Source organism: Carassius gibelio, chromosome A8, assembly GCF_023724105.1.
Source record: "Carassius gibelio isolate Cgi1373 ecotype wild population from Czech Republic chromosome A8, carGib1.2-hapl.c, whole genome shotgun sequence".
NCBI lineage: Eukaryota > Metazoa > Chordata > Actinopteri > Cypriniformes > Cyprinidae > Carassius > Carassius gibelio.
This window is the reverse complement of record NC_068378.1, coordinates 6,537,788-6,544,528: the sequence shown is the minus strand read 5'-3', so window position 1 is coordinate 6,544,528 and position 6,741 is coordinate 6,537,788.

Genomic DNA, 6,741 nt, shown 5'->3' with positions numbered 1-6,741 from the left:
CTTTTCACGGATTGGCCGGAAAGAATCGTCACTGAACTTGCGACACAAACACAACAAAACCGATATATTTAAATCACAGCCAGCGAAGGACTGAACGTAACTGTTTTGAATGAGTTCACCTTTTTTAACAAACAAAAAGTGGCTGTATCATCATTTGTTGAGTAGATCGTGACAGTGTGTGCATGCAGACGAGGACGGAGCGAGTGCGGGCTTGGCTAGATTTGGAGGTTATTGCTCACGTCTCATTCAGCACAAATCCAACTGTTTCCATATTTGCAATGGTTTGAAAGTTAAATTATTATTTCTAATGTAAACTACTAGAATGTAAGATTAATCCTTATCAAGTAAAAATGTCCAGAGCTTATCATCTAGAGGTTGACCGATATATCGGGCCGATATTTGTCATTTTTTAATATATCGATATCCGTGTTTAGTAGCGCCGATTTAAAGTCAGGCACGTCGGCGGGCAGCCCCGTGTTATTGGTGCGGTGGAAAGTGCTGCTGCTGCTGCGCATGTGAAGCACCCCAAGCCAAAACTTTTGAAAGATTCAACAACAGTCCTGGGAGAAAAAAGGTAGTCAGAGAATTTCACTCTGTAAATGGGATGGAGAAGTTGGCAGCTCTAACAAACACTGCAGCGTGACGTTACCAAAGTAAATTGTCTCTGACGTGACCCACTCAAAGACAGCAGCAGCTGTCCTGGAGCTGCCCAGAACGGTGAATGACATTTGTTCGGAAGCATGGTTTGATGCAGACAATAACCAGTTTTCCATTCAACTCATTTGTGTTTAGGAATGTCAATAATCAATAATTTCCATGATCGATCGTCGTTTAAATCAATGATCAATTAATAGCCTTAAAGGTCCCATAACATTGATTATTTCCTTTTCTTTAAATGCTTTTTAATGTTTCCTTAGGTGTACTTATATTGTTAGTATGATTTTTAGATTTAAAATTTAGAAATAAAAAAGCATTTTTATATCCTGATATTAGCCCTCTGGCTTGAATGCTCTGTTTGAAGGGGCGTGTCTGCTTTGAGACTCCGAGTAAACCACAACTGAATCAAAATGCGTATTACATGTGGAACCCCTCTCAAATATATATATGGGCACCTATCAGCGTCGCCCTGGCAATGAGGGAGATTCACCTGCACGCAATCACAGCGGGCTGATCGGTCCCAGCTGAAGCGGATGAGGAGAGGACTATAAACGCTGCGGCTGAAGGTGACACAAGGAAGAGAGGATCTTCAGATGACTGAAACTAACGTTGTGTCTCTTGTCCCTCTAGAAACCTGAGGATCGACCAGCCCGCCACCCGAGCACCGGACACCAAGTTCCCTTGCACTCAGCCGGCCGGCAAACAGGATCACGTGGCACCGAGGACGAGCACTGGACACTACAGGATTCAGCACTACACAGAGCACCCTTCAATAAATACACCCTCCGGGGCTTCACTTTGCACTAAACCCTGTTGTGTGATTCTTCAGCCCGTTACACTGGTGGAGAATGCGGGCAGCTTACTGAAGGATCACCGACTCACCAAGTTGTTTTTTTCCCCCCTCTGCTTCCTCGTCAGGCGGTGACTCCCTCTCCAGCTATGGAAGAGCTTCTCAAGCACCTGATGGAAGTAAGCCTTCGCCAGCAGCAGATCGTCGAGCAAATGGCCGCCCGCCAAGGCGAAACGGAGCGTGAAGTCGCCGCTCTCTGCTTCACGGCCGCTCAGCGGGCCCCGCTGCCGGACCCGCGCACTCAAGCCACCCAGCTCCTGCCGAAGATGACCGTCCACGACGACATAGAGCATTATCTGGGTATGTTTGAATCCATCGCCGCACGAGAGGACTGGCCCCGTGAAGATTGGGCGTGGATACTGGCACCGTTGCTGGCCGGGGAACCCCAACAGGCCTACTTTTCCATGCCAGCCCACCAAAAGGAATCCTATGATGAACTACGGAAGGAAATTCTGGCGCGTGTGGGTTTGTCCCCCATCGCCGCGGCACAATTGTTCCGAGCCTGGGAGTATAATAGTCGGTTGCCAGCCCGCGCCCAAGCTGCCGAACTCAACCGCCTCGCCCATCACTGGTTGCTTGCCGGGAGCCCCAGCGCCGCCCAAGTGGCCGAACGTGTCGTCGTGGACCGGTATTTGTGGAGCACCCCAGACCGAGGTTACCATTAACGGCCGACCATATACAGCCCTGTTGGACTCTGGAAGTGCGGTGAGCCTGGTCCAGTCCTCCCTGTTTCCCCAGCGGATGGGAACCAAAGCGCGCCTCTTCATTATCTGGACACCCAGAACGTGCCCACCCGACGAGTAACACTCTCCACGAGGGCTGGCACCTGGCCATTGGAAGTGGGCGTAGTCAGGGACCTGCCCGTGCCCGTGCTGTTGGGGAGAGACTGGCCAGGCTTCGACCAACTGCTCACCAAAGTCACCCGGCCTGCCAGCCCTGCCTGGAACCGCCAGAAGAGGAAGAACAACAGCCGGGGTCCTCGACAGCACCCTGTCCTCCTGGCTTCGGACAGCGCCCGAGATGGTGAGTCCCCCCCCCCCCCCAAAGTGCTAACCTTTTCTATGATGTGTTCCAGCAGGTACGGGGTGGGGGAAGTTTTATGAAGGAGCAGCTCGGGGACGACCGGCTGAAGCACTGCTGGAAGCAGGTGAGAGTGGTTGAGGGAAAAGAGGTCCAACCACCACCACACCCAACCCCACACTTCGTGGTTCAGAACGGCCTGCTGTACTGTGTCGCACAGTGGAGAGGGGAGGAGGTCAAGCTGTTGGTAGTCCCACGCACGAAGACACAGACGATCATCGAGCTCGCCCATTCCCATCCTATGGCGGGCCACCTGGGGGCGCAAAACACCACTCACCGAGTCCGGGACTGGTTCCATTGGCCCGGCATGGAGGCGGAGATCAAGCGGTTTTGTCAGGCGTGTCCGGACTGTCAACGGACCTCCCCCCAAACTCCTCCCCCAGCTCCGCTAATCCCGCTGCCCATCATTGAGGTGCCCTTTGAGCGGATAGGAATGGACCTCGTAGGGCCGCTGCCGAAGTCCGCCCGGGGACACGAACACATCCTCATCATCGTGGATTATGCGACCCGGTACCCCGAAGCCATTCCACTGCACAAAGCCACGTCCAAGGCCATCGCCCAGGAGCTCTTCCTGCTGTGCAGCCGGGTCGGCATACCCCAGGAGATACTGACCGACCAGGGCACCCCCTTCATGTCCCGGATGATGGCTGACCCCTGCCACCTCCTAAAGGTCAAGCAGCTTCGGACCACCGTGTACCACCCGCAGACCGATGGGCTGGTCGAGAGGTTCAACAAAACCTTGAAACAGATGCTCCGCCGCGTGACTGCGGACGACCGACGGGATTGGGATCAAATGCTGCCGTACGTCCTCTTTGGCATCCGGGAAGTCCCCCAGGCCTCCACTGGATTCACACCATTCGAGCTCCTGTTTGGGCGGCAGCCCCGTGGCCTGCTCGATGTCGCCCGAGAGGCCTGGGAGCAGCAGCCGACCGCCCATCGAACCACGATCGAGCACGTGAGGGAGATGAGGAAGAGGATCGACCGCGTCATGCCCCGCGTCTGGGAGCACCTGGCGGCCTCCCAAGAAGCTCAACGTCGACGATACTACCGGGCGGCCCAACCACGGGAATTCCAGCGAGGGGATTACGTTCTAGTCCTCGTCCCCACAGCGGCATGTAAATTCCTCGCCAAGTGGCAAGGCCCGTACATCGTCGCGGAGAAGGTGGGGCCCGTGATTTACAGAGTACGCCAGCCGGGGCGCCGGAAGGAAAGCCAACTGTACCACATCAATCTCCTGAAGCGCTGGGAGGGGACGAGGACTCAGCTTGCGGCCCTAGCTGCCTCCTCACCCGTGGTTGTTGACGTCAGCCCCCACCTGTCGGCCACCCAGAAGACAGAGCTTCAACATTTGGTCGGTCAGTTCTCCGATGTGTTCTCCCCACGGCCCGGGCGGACCAACCTACTGCAGCATGATGTCCGCACACCACAAGGGACCATTGTGCGGCAGCGGCCCTATCGAATTCCGGAGGCCCGGCGACACGCGGTCGAAGGGGAGGTACAAGAGATGCTGAAGCTAGGGGTCATCGAGCCCTCCCGCAGTCCCTGGTCCAGTCCCATAGTCATGGTCCCAAAACCGGAGGCACCCTCCAGTTCTGTAACGACTTCCGCTGCCTAAACGAGGTCTCCGAGTTCGACGGATACCAGATGCCCCGTGAGGATGAGCTGCTGGAGCGGCTGGGGAGAGCCCGGTTCATATCCACGCTCGATCTCACCAAGGGCTATAGGCAGGTACCGTTAACAGAGACCGCCAAACCAAAGACCGCCTTCTCCACCCCTACTGGCCACTGGCAGTACCGGGTTCTCCCCTTCGGGCTGCACGCGGCTCCGGCTACCTTCCAGAGGATGATGGACATTGTGCTGAGACCCCATCAAGCCTACGCTGCAGCCTACATTGACGATGTCGTCATCCACTCGGAGACCTGGGAGGACCATCTGGAGCGGCTCCGGGCAGGGCTCACCGCCAACCCCAAGAAATGCCACCTCGCCCTACCTGAAGCACAGTACCTCGGTTTCCAGGTGGGCCGGGGCCTAATCCGTCCGCAACAGGGAAAAGTGACAGCCATTCTCTCGGCCCCGAGGCCCTCCACCAAGAAACAGGTACGGGCCTTCTTGGGGTTGGCTGGGTATTATCGATGTTTTATACCCAACTTCTCCTCCCTAGCGACAGCCCTGACAGACCTCACTAAGAAGGGACAGCCGGAGAAGGTAAAGTGGGGAACCCCGGAAGAGGAGGCATTCAGAAGGATAAAGGCAGCGCTCACATCTGAGCCAGTGTTGCGCGCTCCCGACTTTAACTGTCCCTTCTTATTGCAGACGGACGCATCCGACACCGGGTTGGGAGCCGTCCTGTCCCAGGTGCAAGACGGTGAGGAGCACCCGGTGGTCTACATCAGCCGAAAGCTGTCCACCACCGAGCAACGATACGCGACAGTGGAGAAGGAGGCGCTGGCCGTCAAGTGGGCAGTCCTGGAACTGAAATATTACCTACTGGGACGGAGATTCACCCTCTTCACCGATCATGCCCCATTACAGTGGATGGCCCGGGCTAAGGACACCAATGCCCGGGTGACGCGGTGGTTCCTAGCGCTCCAGGACTTCCACTTTGACGTGCGACATCGAGCTGGAACCGCCAACGCCAATGCGGATGGACTCTCCCGCCTGTGGACAGCTTTCGTAGGTCTGTCAGGTACTCTTCCCCCCTCCAGCCCCCACCTCCCCCCTCGCCCGAGGAACCAGAGCGATGCTTGGGGGGGGGGAGTGTGAGCCGTGTCCTGGGCACCTATCAGCGTCGCCCTGGCAATGAGGGAGATTCACCTGCACGCAATCACAGCGGACTGATCGGTCCCAGCTGAAGCGGATGAGGAGAGGACTATAAACGCTGCGGCTGAAGGTGACACAAGGAAGAGAGGATCTTCAGATGACTGAAACTAACGTTGTGTCTCTTGTCCCTCTAGAAAGCTGCGGATCGACCAGCCCGCCACCCGAGCACCGGACACCAAGTTCCCTTGCACTCAGCCGGCCGGCAAACAGGATCACGTGGCACCGAGGACGAGCACTGGACACTACAGGATTCAGCACTATACAGAGCACCCTTCAATAAATACACCCTCCGGGGCTTCACTTTGCACTAAACCCTGTTGTGTGATTCTTCAGCCCGTTACAATATATATATATATATTTACTATTACAGCTGTTGAGATTAACTAATCGTGGATTTGTTGATTATATAATTATTTTTGCGATCTTTTCCCATCACATGAAAAGCTGCAGTGATGAGCATTGAGTAGACAAAAGCCCTATTCGGACGGGACTAGTTTTACAGGGGTCGTTAGAGAAATCTGCGTTTCACAGACGTACTTGGTGATTTTAATCCGTCCGAATCTGCCACGTCTGTGTTTTTCTCTAGTTTTACAGGGGTCGTTAGAGAAATCTGCGTTTCACAGACGTACTTGGTGATTTTAATCCGTCCGAATCTGCCACGTCTGTGTTTTTCTCACACAACCTCTGTGATAATTCCAGAGCAAATTACCTACCGTTTTTCAGCAAACTCAGTGATCCTCTGAGAAAACTAATCCCGTCTGAATGCGAATGTCTGTGATTGCCGGTGATATTTTATTTCCCAACGCGTTTCCTTGTGTGTTTTGGCCAACGTGATTACCGTAGATGCTCTTACTGCGTGGATGTTTGATATATTTGCTTAGCGCAAATAAATAATAATAAAAAAATAATACAAATAATAAAATCAAGAGCAAGATCGCGTAAACTGTTAATACCGGCTATTGTAATATCAGCATCAGGAAAGATTACTCACGTTCATTTATGTACTCAGTTACATAATGTTTTAATTACATTTAATAAAATAAATAAATAAATAGGAAAACAAGTTAAACTAAAGGAACCACACATTAACATGGTTTTGCTATACTAGCCATTTAGTATTAATTGTGTAATAATACTAAGGCAATCATTCTGAACGAATGCAATGCACGCATACAGAGCGCGTGATCTCTGTGACGCCCAGATGCACAAATCAGACCCTCACACCTCTGTAATAAACACGGAGATACTAGTCCCGTCCGAATTGGTACATGAAAATCACAGAGGTCAGGTGGTAAGAATCGAAACTCAAACGTAGTTTAGAAAACTAGTCCCGT